Source organism: Lynx canadensis, chromosome C1 (assembly GCF_007474595.2).
Source record: "Lynx canadensis isolate LIC74 chromosome C1, mLynCan4.pri.v2, whole genome shotgun sequence".
Classification (NCBI taxonomy): Eukaryota; Metazoa; Chordata; class Mammalia; order Carnivora; family Felidae; genus Lynx; species Lynx canadensis.
This window is the reverse complement of record NC_044310.1, coordinates 95,315,235-95,330,150: the sequence shown is the minus strand read 5'-3', so window position 1 is coordinate 95,330,150 and position 14,916 is coordinate 95,315,235. Positions and strand designations below refer to the sequence as shown.

The following is a 14,916-nucleotide window of genomic DNA, read 5'->3' as shown; positions in this document are numbered from 1 at the left end:
AGAGTACTGATCAGGTATTTTGTAGGATGTTCCTCAACTGGGATTTGTTTGATGTTTTTCTCATAGTTAGACTGGAGTTATGGGTTTGGAGGAGGAAGACCGCAAAATGGTCTTTTGCTCATTGTCTCGCTGAGGATCCAGCCCTCTGTGGTCTGACTTTCATGCCGTCTTCCTTTAGATTGCCCATCATGGGTGAGCCCTGGGCTGCCTGCATCTCTTGATTCTTGAATGCTTCAGCAGCCCCCAAGACAGAAGCTTCAAGTCCCCAGGGTGTGGCAGATATTCTGGCTTAGGCTCTTGCTTACCTCCTAGGATGTTGACTTTCCCACTGCTTTTGGCCTCTGAAGAATTCTTACTTTCCTACTAGTTCAGCCATTCACATAGACGGGTGTTATATAACACACCCGGCTTTTTATATTGTTTGCACTGCTGGAGGTGAAAGTTGAGAGAGGAGTGTCTGACCCTCACTGGAAGTGCCTACCTCATCCCTCACCGCATCTCACTTTCCATTTATTCACTGAGTATGTACTGAGCACCTATTAGGGGTGCAGCATTTTTTAGGCACCCAACAACAATTGCTATTCAGTCTCCGTTTGCACGCAGCTTACAGTCTCGTGTGGAAACAGCAGGTGCTGGAGTGGCGCATGGAGAAGCCAAGAAGACGATGTGAGGGGAGCACAGGGAGGGAGGCAGAGGGTCCTGAGAGAGGATACAAGAGCAGTAAGAAGGGAGCAGACTCGGGAAGCCATGCTGGCCAGGCTGAAAATGTTAATTTCATGCTAAGAGCACTGGGAAACCACTAAAGGTATTTAGGTCCTAAAGTGTGAATGTTCCAAGGGGCTTGTTAGGACTCTCCTTCTTCCAACCAGCAAGCATCAGCTTAGCTTGGAGGTAACACACCGTGACAGCGGGGGTCTCCCACATCCCACCTGCCAGCTTCACGACACAGGAGACGAGGCTCCCAAGCAGCAGCCTCCCACCGCCAAACACGACTCACCCACCTCCTGCCTTCTCCATGTGAGCTCTCCAGCTCCGCCCACCAGCCACCCCACCCGTCCATCAGAGCAGGCCTGGGTTTCTCAACCTCTAGAGCCCTGCCTGTCTAATGTGGCATTTGCACTGAACTGCATTCGCACCCTGGTTCTGCCACGTTTGGGCTTGAGCAAACCTCTTTGAGCTTCGGTTGCCTATTAGAAACCAGATATTAATAGCACCATACAGGCTAGCCCTGAATGTCACACGAATAAACACATATGGAGAACGTGGTGCAGAATAGATGCTCAATCTATGCCGCCTTGCTTTCCTTCCTCGGGGCTCGGAGCCTCCTGGGCTTCATCGATGCATCTGCCGTCTGAGTCTCCCTTTTCTTGCAGACCTGACTGGCAGTGGTGGCCGAGGGACTGCGGGCTCTCAGAAAAGGAAGGAAACAGCCAGCCGCTCTGTTATTTCTCCTTCTTCCTCCAGGAGGTCTGCCAGGGTGGGGGCACGTGAAGTGGAACATTGTGCCCCCACCTCTCCCCTCTGGTTCCCGTGCCCAGATTTCTATGTTCTCTTCTTTCGTGGGATCAGAAAGTAATCTAGATGATTATTTAATCTTGAGGACTAACTGGAAAGGTTTAATCTGCTACCCCTCCCAAGGGCACTTTCATTGAATGGAGCAAACCATCCTAAGGTTAAGTAAACACTAGTGTGGGCTCTGAAAGCTGTATGCTGGAAGGGCATTTGGGAGCAAGAGGGGACAGAGGGCCGACTTCCTACCCCTTGAAAGGGGGTTACTGGGGGTTCTGTCTCCTCTTCTTCAGGCATATTTCCAGCCCTGACAACATGCCTCCCAGGCTCCTGCCCCAGGGAGCATGGCTGACGGGGTCCCAGCCACTGCCCTCTGAAATCTACAACCATCTTTGCATCCAGGCATGTTCCCCCCCACCCCCGGGTTGTCCCCATCCAGTGGCTGAGCCCAGCAGAGACAGTGAGGTAGACCTATTCCTGGGGGACAGGTGACTCCTCTTTCGGCCAGCTTTGGCTCAAGGACTCCCCTGTGGCTTTGCCAAACCATCCAGACCACTTGGCAGTCCACTCCCCCGTCCCCAGCCTCCTTCTCCCTCACTGGGGTCATATTCGCATCACCATCTGACAGCAATCCCTGCCTCCCCAACTCACCCCCATCACCACTTTCTTTCACGTGGACACTTTCCCTAACAAAATCCTTGCCTTTAATCTTGGGGGATGCAGACTAACACCCCCTCCCCTATGTCCCTTTGCCAGCAACACCCTGTTAATGCTATGTCTAAACACACCCATCTTTAAATGTACTTTGGCCTCACTCTCCAGTACTGGGCTGGTGAAGGCTGACCAGGTAAGCTAGGAGGTGACATCTTCTAGAGTCTTTGAGGTGGGAGTGGGGGGTCTCAGCAAAAAAACAAAGTAGAAGGATGTTTCTCCAGCATGTCCCGACCTCACCTGCCTTTGATAAATGACATTACAGCAGTTTAGAAATTCCTACGGCACACAACTCTCTAAAAGCCCAGAGAAAAACACAACCAAACATATTTTGGCCTACATTACCTTAAGATGTGATATGAAGTATGATAGGAAGTAAAATAATTCAATGAGTGTGTGTGTGTGTGTGTGTGTGTGTGAAACCTATCATAAATGTAAGTTGATCACGCATTGTCTGAGAATAATTCCATGCTCCCGGTTGTGAGTCCCTCAGGGGCCTCCTGCTGTGGTCCTTTCAGAGAGAACCAAAAGGCTGAGTCTTTTGGTGTGGGGCAAGCTCTTCCAGGAAGGAAGGCAGAGATGATCTTGGGGGTTTGACTCTGGACACAGAGCTGGCAGCCCCAGCCACCGTCCCTCTGGCTCCTGTGTGGTGTGGAGCAGCCTGCAGAAGTATGAGACGTGGCTCAAAGCCATCTCCTCCTGAGTCCCCTGATCCTCCGGCTCGAAGTGCCCCAGGCTGCCCCAGCTCACCACCTGCGTCTAGTACGCACGGGCCAGCCTTCTTCTTGGTGCCGTGGTGCTTGATGTCTGTTTTTCTCCAACATGCAGCTCTCAGATCCTTGGGAGCCAAAGTCACCACTCAAGGCTCAGCACCATGAATCTTTTGGAGCAGCTCACAGCAGAGAAGCAGTCAGGTGGGCAAGCCAAAACCCAGCACATCGCAAAATCTCCTCCAATACATCTCCAGATTGGCACCTGCTACCATTGACCCCCCTTCTGCATTTCAGAAACCTAGAGGAAAGTTGACTATCACGAATGAGAATGTTACTTGGTCTCGTGAACTGGATTTTTTTTTTCCTTCTAGCTTTGTGCTCTAATTAATTGTCTGACGAATCCTTAGATGGGGATGACATTCAGACCCGTTTAGACTAATGAATTGCTTGCAAATGATAGAGTGGCGTCTGGTTTAATGAGTGGATCCTAGCCTAAGAGACTCTTAGGATGGACGTTTGATTCTCCAGCAGGGAGAGAGGTGCTGACAGCCTTCTCTTTCTGTTTTCGCTTTTGCTCCTAGAGGCTTCTTGGCCCCGTGCCGAAGCTCAGGGATAAAGCCAGGCATCGGGTCATTGCTGTAAAAGTCTGCCCTCCAGTTAGCACCCCTGCACTTAGGACTAGAGGGATCATGCACTCCCTCTCTACTGCAGAACCTGTACATACAGATGGGCGACATACTGTCTGTGCTTCTAAATGTTGAGATTCCATCAAGAACTTAAGTGCAAAAGCCTATCCCTCCTTTATGAAATAGGGCTGCTCTATAAAGTTACATATAAATCTGATTGTGTTGAGGGGGAGAGACGGGCAAATTCAGTCAAATTGTATTTTAAGTGTATTAGAGGCTCTGAGCATTTGGGAGGACCCAAGAGGGATGCTTAGAAGAGAGGAATCTTAGAGGAAATAACCAACCCTGAAAATTCTGCTTGATTCATTTGTTCATTCATTCAGCCACAAAATAAACCTTGGGTAGTCACCAACTAAGCGCTCGACATTATGCCAGTGACTAGTGACACAAAGACAAAAATAAGCCACCCGCTGGGTTTTCTCGAGGCAGGGAATGTGCTCAGGATACAGTGAAGCCTGAGTCCCAGAACACCTGCATTTATACCAGGCACAGGCATCCATCAGGATAGACCAAGGCGCTACCCTCGAGCTGGATGAGCCGGTTCCCGGCCCAGGATGCACACACCACCGAGTCCTGGAAGTATGCCTGCTCCTGAGGTCCGACCGAGCCATGTCCCTCTCCTTCTGCCGGCATCACCTTGCCATTAGGACAACAATGACATAAAAAACACACAGAGGAGGAGTATTAGGGTGGCTTTGATGGAAGAGAGGAGACCACTGTGCAGTATTGAGTGGAAAGTTATTCCAAGCACAGGGGGTGGGAAGAGCTTGCCTTCTTTTTCAAAGGCACAGTCTTTTCTTTCATCCCCAGAAGAGGCTTGTCTCTGTCTTCCTCACCTGCTCCCTCTCTCTCCACTTCTTCCTGCCTCTTCCAACCTGTGGCTCCAGGAAAATCAAGTGTCTCTAAGGTCAATTGTCCATGGCCGTGGAGAAAGCACATGAAAGTGACGGTCTCTCTGAATTACAGCTGGCGCAGGGGCAGGAGGCGGCTTTCCGTGTGTCGGCCTCACAGCGCACAAGAGATGGCTCGTGTTAAGCTGTAACAACAGTGCTCCACGCCACCAGGCAGCAAATGGATTTCGGTTCCGCTTTAATTTCTAACGACCAGCCATGCCTATGCCACATCCATCAGCAGGAGACGATTTGGCTGCATTAACAGCCGGGCTTAATGGGTGCCTCCCTGCTTACCACACCTCGGCCTGATTAAATTGTTATATAAAGAGAGATGTTTTTGCAATAAATATCTGTCAGGGATTTCAATCAGGTTCCAGGGCCCCCATTGCTGAGTCATGGTTCTTTTCTTTTCAGTTGATGAAGCTTTCGGGGGCCCTGGCAGGGGTGGGCTTTGGGGAGAACAACAGATCTGTTTCAGGAGCACCCAGGGGAGGGAAGAATAGAAATGTAAACACCAGCCATTGGGTGGGGACTTTCCAGGCTTAGCTGGGAGTCTGGGAACAAATCAGAGGTCCTAGATCTCTCCAGACCTTATTCCAGGTCTGTGAGTGAGGTTCCCTCTCGGTGCAGGGAAGGGATACAAAAGGTACAAGCCGTGGTGGGAACCCTGCTTGGCCTGTTGTGTGTCCTCTCCAGCCTTGTCCCTCACTGGCCAAGCCAGAAGTGGGGTATCCAGAAAGGAAGCAAGAGGCCCAGCATAAGGGAGCATGGTGCTGTGTGTTTACAGGATCTCAAGAGCCCCGTAGGCATGTGGTCAGTGTTTACCATGTGCCAGTCCCTCTACCAGGTACTTAATCCTCACAAGGACCCAACGAGGTTGGCATTATGATCTCCATTTTACAGATGTGCAAAGGGAGGCAACGAGGGGGTGAAATGAGCTGCCTGGTCCGCATTTGCCCCCAGCAGCCTTCTCCGGAGCCATGGCCTGGCACCCCACCTGACACCACCCAGCTTCCTAGAATCATCTGCCACTCCAGCGAGTGCTGAGAATATTATGGGGTCTTGGACACCGCAGATAATTAGGTGTGGTTTCTGCCTCAGAGGCATTGGCAATACAGTTGGGCGCCAGAAAAACACACCTGCCAAATGGCTCAAAAACAATCAAAAAGAATAACCTTAATAGTCAAGCAAACAAACCAAGAAAAGAAACGAGACATATATAAGCACCTCTGATCCTAGAAAGCAAAAGGCATGTTCCTCTCTAGCCCTGGACCTTAATCATCAGGCGTCAGAAGCCTGTGGTTAGCACGGTGACAGAAGAAGGGGTTTGCACCGACTCTGTAATCATAATGATTGTGCAGGTAATCCAGGGTGGCTTCCTGGGTGTGATGTCTTGTCAAGCCCTAAGACACTGTTGGATATGGATGCGATATGGATAGGAAAGGCGAGGACAAGCTCACTGTTAACTCTGTCCAGCTTCTCCCAGGAGCCAAGGGGAAGCCAGGGAGCAGACCCACCGAGGGGCGGTCGTCCACACCCGGCCGGTTGGGGGCCCCACTGACTGTGTTGGCAACAAGGCTCTGGAAGGAGGGGAAGGCATCCCACCTCACTGCTCACTGGCTGTGACAGGATGTCTGGTTGATGCATGTTATGTTCTGGACACATAAAATAGAAGCTGAGCATTCTGATTCTGTGAAATGTTCTATGCCTTCAGAGGGGGAGAGGAAGAAATGAATAAACTTTCCAAGAAACCAATTAACCCACAGACAGTTCATACTGTCATCCTAATCCAGAAGGAAAGCAACATTGGACACACAGTGCAGAGATAGCCCATCAGGACACAAAGTAGACCGGCTTAATCATCTTTCTCCAGCAGATAATGAAGCTGTGTCATTTTATTTTGTTTTATATCATGTTTGGTTTCCCAGGCCCAGTGAGTAAAAGGCTGGCATGTTGCCAGAGAGAGAATGAGCTGGGAGAGAACTTTCTCCGGAAGCACAGAGGTGTCTTTTCACCACACCTGGCCTTCATCATCATGGTATAAAAAGTCTGTGGCAAGAAATTTGTTGCGGGAAAGGAGGATAGGAGTGGGCTTACACAGTCTTCAAGGGGAACCTCAGGCTGAAGAGCAGCCCATGGCCTTGCTACCAGTCGGCAAGGAAGGAAGTGACTTGCTTTCTTGCTGAATCACAACCTCACTGGACACGGGGGCCCCTCGGATGCCCTGACTCAACAGTGGAAGCCATTGTGCACTCTGGGAGTTGGTCTCCTCCTGCTAGGGGAAGGCAACTGGCCCTGTCTGTCCTCCGGTAGGGGCCTCTGAGGCCCGAAGCTTGGGGACAGGCCCCACTGTATTCTCATTTTCTGGGCCCTTGAGCTGCACAGCCTCAGGCAGCCACTGTCCCCCTGGTCTGCTTCAAACCTTGCTGCAGAGTCCTGCTAGGTATTCCCTGCCCTCCAGGCCTGTTGTCACATCATAGCACCTCTGCAACCCCATAGCTCTGAGCCTCGGTTTTGTTACTGGAAAAGGGGGACATATAAATCTCTCAGGTTGCTGGGAAGATTCCATGAGATAAGGAGATCTCTGTGCTATGCGGCCAGTGCTCCAGAGCGGCGGGGTGTTTAGGTAATGACCGTGATCATGACCAGCGGCACCTGCCTCCCAACTAGATCCCCCACCTGAAGACTCCCTGATGCCAATGCCAGGCTGACTTCCGACCCCCCACTTTGTCCTTGTGCTTAAGGGGCCACGGCCCCTCCTGAATGCCTGTGAGGTCAAGTCCAAGCTGCCAGCCTGGCTCCTTCCACAGCCCCACCTACCTCACCTCCTCTCTGACAGCCACACGGCCGAGGCTGTTGCACGTACAGCCGGCTTGTTTACTGTTCTCTCACACCAACCTCTTCTGCGAGTTAAAAAAGGAAAGCAATTAATGCAGTGGGCACTCAACTTGTATTGAATACATGGATAACGATAATGGAAAACATAGGTAACATTTGTACTGGACTTTACATTTAATAGAATCTCTGCATACATATGTATGTATGTAGATATGTATAGACACAGATATGTACACAAGATATCTCACCCAGTTGAAAGGACGGGTTCAAGTTAATGTTTACGGAGCATCTGTTGGGTGCCGGTTACTGTACCAGAGCAGGATAGGAATCTAAAATAGGAGAACATCAGGCTTCATGGCAGGCCCAGATGTTTTGGGGTCAGCACTTCTTCCCGGCACCTCCCATCATTTCCCATGCATGAACATCCAGCGGCCCCATGGGTTTGGATAGCCCTGTTTGCTCACACAAAACACGGATGTCAAGACACACATGGTTGCACATGGAGGCCCAAGTGCACAGAGTTAATGTGGCATAAATTACTCCACAGAGGTGTGTGGGTTCTGTGTGGCCTGTCCTATCGGACTGGATTACAGCCCCTTGGAACTTCCCATCTATTACCCTTCACAGGCCGGCAGGCCGTTTGCAGTGAAACACACAGTTGCTTTCTGTTTGCCCTGATTCCTTGGCCCTTGTCCCCATTGCGGCCATCGGGCCGTGCTCTTCTCAGTTCAGACCGCCTCCCTTTGTCTTCCTTTCTAATCTCTCCCCACGTCCCTGGCCCTTTCATCCTGGCATCTCCAGTGGTCAGGGTCAGGATGAGCTAGGCTGGGCATGCACAGCCTCTGTTTCCCCCTGGCAATGCTGGTCAAGGATGGTAGCTGTCAGGTACCCGGGGAAGAATTTGCCCAGCAGTTCATGGGGCATCCATCCTTGGGCAATTTGGGAAGAGGGGGCAAGAACGAAGTAGGGCGGACTGACCCTTAATTCAACACTCCTCTACTCCTAGTGACTCACCAGTGTGAGGCCTGGGGGAGGAGAGGCTGTAACTCTAGCGATTGTGCTGGGGGTGTGGGCAGAGGGGTTCCACGGCTATGCCATGGTGATAGACCTCCACCACACGCAGCCAAGGGTCGAGACTGCTGCATCAGAGCAAGCTGGAGAGCAGAGAGAGAGGCCTGGCAGGGAGCCAGGTGGACTCGAGGGTGAACATGGATGGGACCGTCCCTTAACCTCTCTGAGCTTCTGTAAAGTTAAAGTCATTACTTCCCAAGGCTGCCGTGAGCAAATGCATGTGAAAGACGGGAGCTCAGCACCTGCCCACCCCCCCCCCCCCGGCTGCTCAAAAATGTTTGTTGACACTTTCTATAATCTTTTCCCTGACCACAACATGAAGTTGTTAGGAGGATCAAAAGAAGTGTTTTGTCAAAAATAAGGTAAAAACAGAGAGGGAGACAAACCATAAGAGACTCTTAAATACGGAGAACAAACTGAGGGTTGCTGGCGGGGTGTTGGGTGGGGGATGGGCTAAGCGGGCAAGGGGCATTAAGGAGGATGCTTGTTGGGATGAGCATTGGGTGTTGTATGTAAGTGATAAATCACTAAATTCGATTCCTGAAATCATTATTACCCTATATGTCAACTAACTTGGATGTAAATTAAAAAAATAAGTAATACAATTACATTATATAAAAAAAAAAGAAGTGCTTTGTAAACTGCAAAGTGTATATAACTGACAGGAACTTCTATGTCAGGACAGGGGTCTGCAAACTTTTTCTGCGAAGAAACAGGTGGTAAATTATGTTAGGCTTTGTGAGCCATACAGTCTCTGGCAAAACTACTCAGTTCTGCCAGTGTAGCAGGAAAGCAGCTACAGACAATAGGTGAGTGAATGGCAATGACTATCCACCAATAAAACTTTATTGACAAAGCAGGCAGCAAGCCTGCCTTAGCTCGTGGACCAATTCACCAACGCTGTGTTAGGAAATGGGGTGGGGATAGGGCTCCCTCGGGCTGAGTGACCGAGGCCTGCTCTGCAGCTCTCTCTAGAGCTCCATGGGGAGTGTTTGATGTGGAGCCACTGGGAACCCCAATCCACAGGAGCCCCACCTCCCAGCAGGAAGCTTAAAAGGAACACGAGAATTACCTTCCACTCACCCTGCTGGCCTCTTGTGAATCTGCAGGGCTGGGCCTGGGAGGGACTCTACAGGAGTCAAGGGTCACTCCCATGCTCAGCAGGAGCCATCTGGAGCAAGAAGTGCACAGTCAAATGCCCAGAAACAAAGTAGACGACAAAAATGAGAGACGGATGTGGGTACAACCCAGTCTACCTGCGATTTTCGCACTTTTGGTTCAGGATTGGAACACATGTGTTTCTCTGCTATGAGAAAACAGCAGAGCAAGCATGGTAATAAGTGGCAACTGATACTCAAGGTCAAACAGCAACAGGGAATGGCGGAGACTGGTGACCAGATAGGTAATGCCCCATGTACAAGGCTATGGGGAGCTGGTACCTCCCACTGGATGTTGCCACCTGGGAACTGGAGACCAGTGTGAAAAGATCCCCCATCTTCCAGCACAAGCTGTGAATACAGATTTCCTGGCAAAATCTTCTGAGTTTGAGTATTGGATCCATTAAAATAAACAAAGAAAACAGATCTCGAACAACTAAGAAGATAATTTTGCACTTGTAAGTAAGAAACAAAACCTTCGAGTCCTGCTCTAGAGAATGCAGGACTGTGCAAGGAAAGGTTTCTGGGGGAGAAGCCCAGGAACGTTCTATATTCGGGTTTCTCAGCCTCAGCATAATTGACATTTTGAGCCAGAGAATTCTCTGTTGTGGGGACTTTTCCTGTGCATTGTGGGATGTTTAGCTGTATCCCAGGCCTCTACCCACTAAGGCCAGTAGCATTTCCCCTCCCCAAGTAGTAACAACCCAAAGTGTGTCCAGTCATTGTCTAACATCCCCTGGAGGCAAAATCACCTGGATTGAGAAGCACTGAGTTAACCCCTCCAGAGACAGAGAGATCAGACCAGGAAAGGGACAGCGGTGAGTTACAAGCCTGCCAAGTCGTAGGGCTTCAGCAGCGATTAGTGGGCAAATGTTTCTAAATTAGCAAATTTTAATTTAGACCTAAATCTCCATTATTGCCTGAGGCTCAGGGAAAATTGGTGACCGTTTAAAATTATTAATTGGAACCTGCTGCAAATCAGTGGAGGGTGAAAAGTAGAAAAGGTCCAGATAATGAACTGGGCTGGAGCAATGGGGGGCAGAGGGGCAGGGAAGGTGGGGCAGTGGCTGGTGACTGAGTGACGAAGGAGCCACGGCTGGCTGGGAACAGGGAATCCTGCCAGGGGAATCCAGAGACTGTCCTGTGGGAGCCGCAGAAGTAGGGATCCTGAAGACAGTCAAGTGTTCAGGCTTAGAAGGCCTGGAGCCAGAGCCCAACAAGTCCCGTGAGGAGCGTGACCCGGCAGGGACAGACGCAGGTAGAAGAAATTCCTGAAAATAAGGAGGAAGGATTCCTAAGGCAATGGGCATTTCCTGAAGTATTCAGACACCTTGGTGCTGTGCTTTACAAAAACCCCTCCAGTTGGTGAATCGATTCCTTCTCATTAAGACTCAGAAAACCACAATAGATGCAGATGGTCTTCAGACCCAATAATGTAAAGGTTTAAGGTCTGCAGGGTTAAGGTCCGACCACAGGTGCTGGAGGCCTGGAAATGCGGAGGAAGGGGTACAGGGATTTGAGGGACAGATGCGCTGATGGTTGGAGGGGCAGGCCTGGGGGTGGTGGCACAGGACAGTGAGAAAGAGGAAGGGGCTGAGGAGGTTTCCTCCGGAACAGAAGGCGAGCTCTGAGGAAAGTCGGTGGTCAGAGGCCCGAGGGCACTGAGAGGCTCCAGAGGGAGGAGGGGGAAGGGCTGGAGGAGGACAGCTCCGTCTCACACCTCCTCCAAGTTTGGATCTAAGTGAAGCCCTAGTAAAGCGGGGTTTCTCTTTTTGAGTTTCTTGCATGGACGCTTGAGGTCAAAAGAATACAGCTTGGTTTGCCACGCTAGAAAAGTCCCTGAGGCCCTGGCTGCTGGCCTCCAAGGGCCTCCCAGGGAGGGGAGCCGAGGAATGTTCTGAGCCCTGGCCATGTTTCTGGGACCTCAGCAGCCAGAGCTGGCCATAGTAGGGAAATGAAAACCCACATTCCAGCCCTCTAAGCAGGCAGGGCAGTGATCAGCAGTGTCATTTCATGGATAAAAATACTGAGACACAGAGAAGTAGTGACTCACCCAAGGCCATCCAACCAGGAAGCCGCAGGCCTGGATAGTTGCCCAAGAATCCCGACTCCTCTTCCAGGATCCTGTGCAAATTCCATGTGGCTTGTTTTAAGGGACTAGAGCCTGTGGATGCAGAGTTAACATGACGCGTAGAGCCTGAACCCAAGGTAGTCTGTGGGGAGCAGTTGGACTGTGTCGGGGGCCCCGTGGTCTGCCTGGGACCCTTCAGCAAGAGGACGTGAATGGTGCTGTGAACCTCAGACAAGCCCGAATCGACTGTCCGCCCGGCCCAGCCTCCCCACGTGCATGCTGACCTTATTTCCCTTTGACAAGGCACGCATGGTCTTCAATAATGCAGGCCCCCACCTAACACAGAAGAGGCCTGTCACCCAAAAATAACTTGAAAAGCACACAGAGGGAAGCAGATAAGCATTCACAATCATTTATTTATAGCGCGGAGCACAAAGCTGTCAAAGAGACTATAGGCAAGCGACAGCCACAGCAACCCTTGGGGGGCAGCTGGGCACCTCTCCCACCCCACCGAGCTGCCTCAGAAATGTGCCTTCTAGATCTGGCCCTGCCGGGTGGGTGTGCAGAGAATTAGAAGACAGGGTGAGGTACAGGGTAAGGAGGGGAGAGAAGGAGCAAATGCCATGACCTCTGTTGAGTATTAGATCGGAGAGCTTCAACAGGAGCGTTTTGAGGTCCCTATCACTGGAAGGGTTTATGCAGAGGCTGGGGCCTCCTCACGACTGTTTGGTAGAACTCCTGCTTGGGCTGGGAGATTGGGTGGATCAGTGCTTTCTGACTCTGGCTGTAGCCGAGCAAGGGAAATGTTTGCTGTCATTTCTGCTGAGGGGAGAAACACCTGTGGCTTGGGTCCTGTCTCTGCCCACTCTTTCCTCCTTAGCTGCAGCCCTTGGGTCCATGGCATAGAAGTCATTCTCCAGTCTGGATTGGACACTGTGCACTGGACAACCTCTAAATCCCCTTCCAACTCTCAGTCTGGGTTCCGGAATATTCCGGAGAGCCTAGCGCTATACTCTTTAGAAAAGAAACATCAAACACTCATGCTGCATAAACAATTCTTTCAAAGGAACAAAAGGGCTGAGAAGTCAGAGAATTTCAGACTCGTATAACAAAATTATTATTCAGCAATTTCAATGATGAAGGTGCCGTTGGAACTCTAAGTGTGTGTTTTGTTAACTGAAAACCCAAAAGAATACACTGGTTGATCAAAACCGACAACTCCAAAGTTAAACATCACCGAATCCGCGGAATCAGACCCAAATCAGCAAAATTCTATCTAGACCATCAAAGTGAATGGCAGCCTAGTTCCCGACCACAGACGGTCAGCAAACGCTTGCAAGGCCGGGAGACCAGCCAATGAGTGAGGCGGAACATCTATGGGATTCTCCAGTACTCACCACCGATTCCTTCCCTCACTCGAGATGATTTCTCCGGATGGCACTCAAGGTAGACCCAACAGTGGTGTGTGAAGGCAAGTGTAATCGCTAACTGGTCAGTCATGTTACATGTGAGGAGCAGCACTGTACGTTTATGCCGTGGCCTGCCTGCCAGCAAATCAAAGACTCCCTGTGTGGCTTGCAACGTGTCAAGGGAGACCACAGGAGTACATGACAGACCCCTTGTCTCAGGGAGCTGAAATGGCCTTGGGGAAAAATGACGATTAGGTTTACTCTTTTTTTTCCTGCATTAAGAAAAACTAATTTGTTTTGAGATCATTTCAAACTTCCTGCCAAGTTTTAAGCACACCGCAAAGAATTCTCATTTCATGTCCCTTCACCCAGATTCCCTCCTTGCTAATATTTCAGTGCATTTTCCTCTTTTATGTGTGTGTATGCTGATTTATTTATCTGTGTTTATGTATACCCATTCTTACTAAGTCTTTTTCAGAACCGTTTGAAACTGAACTGCAGACACGACGTTGTATTGCTCGCAAATACCCCAGTGTGTATTTCCCCCAAACGAGGACATTCTCCGCATAACCACCATACAACCCTGCAAATCAGAAAGTCTGCATGGATACAATATCATCACCCAATCCACAAACTCCATTCAGATGCCACCAGGTGTCCAGACAACATCTCTTTCCTCTCTGGTCCAGGTTGCCAACAAGAACCGGGCACTGCATTTGCTTGTCGGGTCTCTGGAGTATTCTATATCTGCCACAGTTCCTCCGTCTTCCCGGCTTGCGCGTCCTAGACCGTCTGAAAGAATACAGGCTTTATATTCTCTCGGATGTCGCTCAACCTAAGCGGTCTCGCGTTTCTTCTCGGCAGAGCCGGATCGGGCTCTCCTGGCAGGAATACCGCGGAAGTGATTCCCCACTCCCATCAACGCATTACACCACTTGGCGTCCATCTGTCTCGACACTGGTTGACTCTCTGATCACGTCGCCAACTTCTCCGTCTTAAAGTCACCATTTTCCCCTTTGAAATCTAGCAGTAATATGTATGACGCCCATATCCTGATCCTCATCTAACCTCTGCCCACCAGCCTGAGCCTCCATTGCTGACACCAGTCTGAATCAAACACCACTGTGATGGTTGCCAAATGGCAATTTTCTATTTCCACGATCCCACCCTCACTGATTCTGCATCACGCTTTAGGGAGGAGATTTTCCTGTACAGTCACTCTGGAAAACGGTATGGAGGTTCCTCGAAAAGTTAAAAATAGCACTACCCTAGGACCCAGCAATTCCACTGTTGGGTATTTACCCAAAGGATACAAAAATACAGATTCAAAGAGGTACATGCACCTCGGGGTTTATAGCAGCATTATCAACAATAGCCAAACTATGGAAAGAGCCCAAATGTTTGTCGACTGATGAATGGATAAAGAAGGTGTGGTACACATACGATGGAATATTACTCAGCCATCAAAAAGAATGAAATCTTGCCGTTTGTAATGACATGGATGGAACTAGAGAGTATAATGCTAAGTGAAATAAGTCAGTCAGAGATGTACGCATACCATATGATTTCACTCATATGTGGAATTTAAGAAACCAAACAGATGAATATAGAAGAAGGAAAAAAAGAGAGAGGGAAGCAAACCATAAGAGACTCTTAACTATAGGACCACTGGGGTGGCTCAATTAAGTGGCTGACTCTTGGTTTCGGCTCAGGTTCACAGTTCATGGGATCCAGCCTTACATTGGGCTGACAACATGGAGCCTGCTTGGGATTCTTTCTCTCCCTCTCCCTCTTCTCCTCCCCTGCTCACACACACTCTCTCTCTCTCTCTCTCTCTCTCTCTCAATAAATAAATAAA

General features: G+C 50.0%; 1 long non-coding RNA gene across 1 annotated transcript; it reads right to left on the bottom strand.

The window, feature by feature from the left end:
* Nucleotides 1-9,231: 9,231 nt before the first annotated feature.
* LOC115521801 lies at nt 9,232-11,993 on the bottom strand. Its single transcript, XR_003971177.2, has 2 exons — nt 11,632-11,993; nt 9,232-10,849 (listed from the first exon to the last, which is right to left on the bottom strand). It is a non-coding gene; the product is annotated as an uncharacterized LOC115521801 (long non-coding RNA).
* Between the last annotated feature and the right edge of the window lie 2,923 nt (nt 11,994-14,916).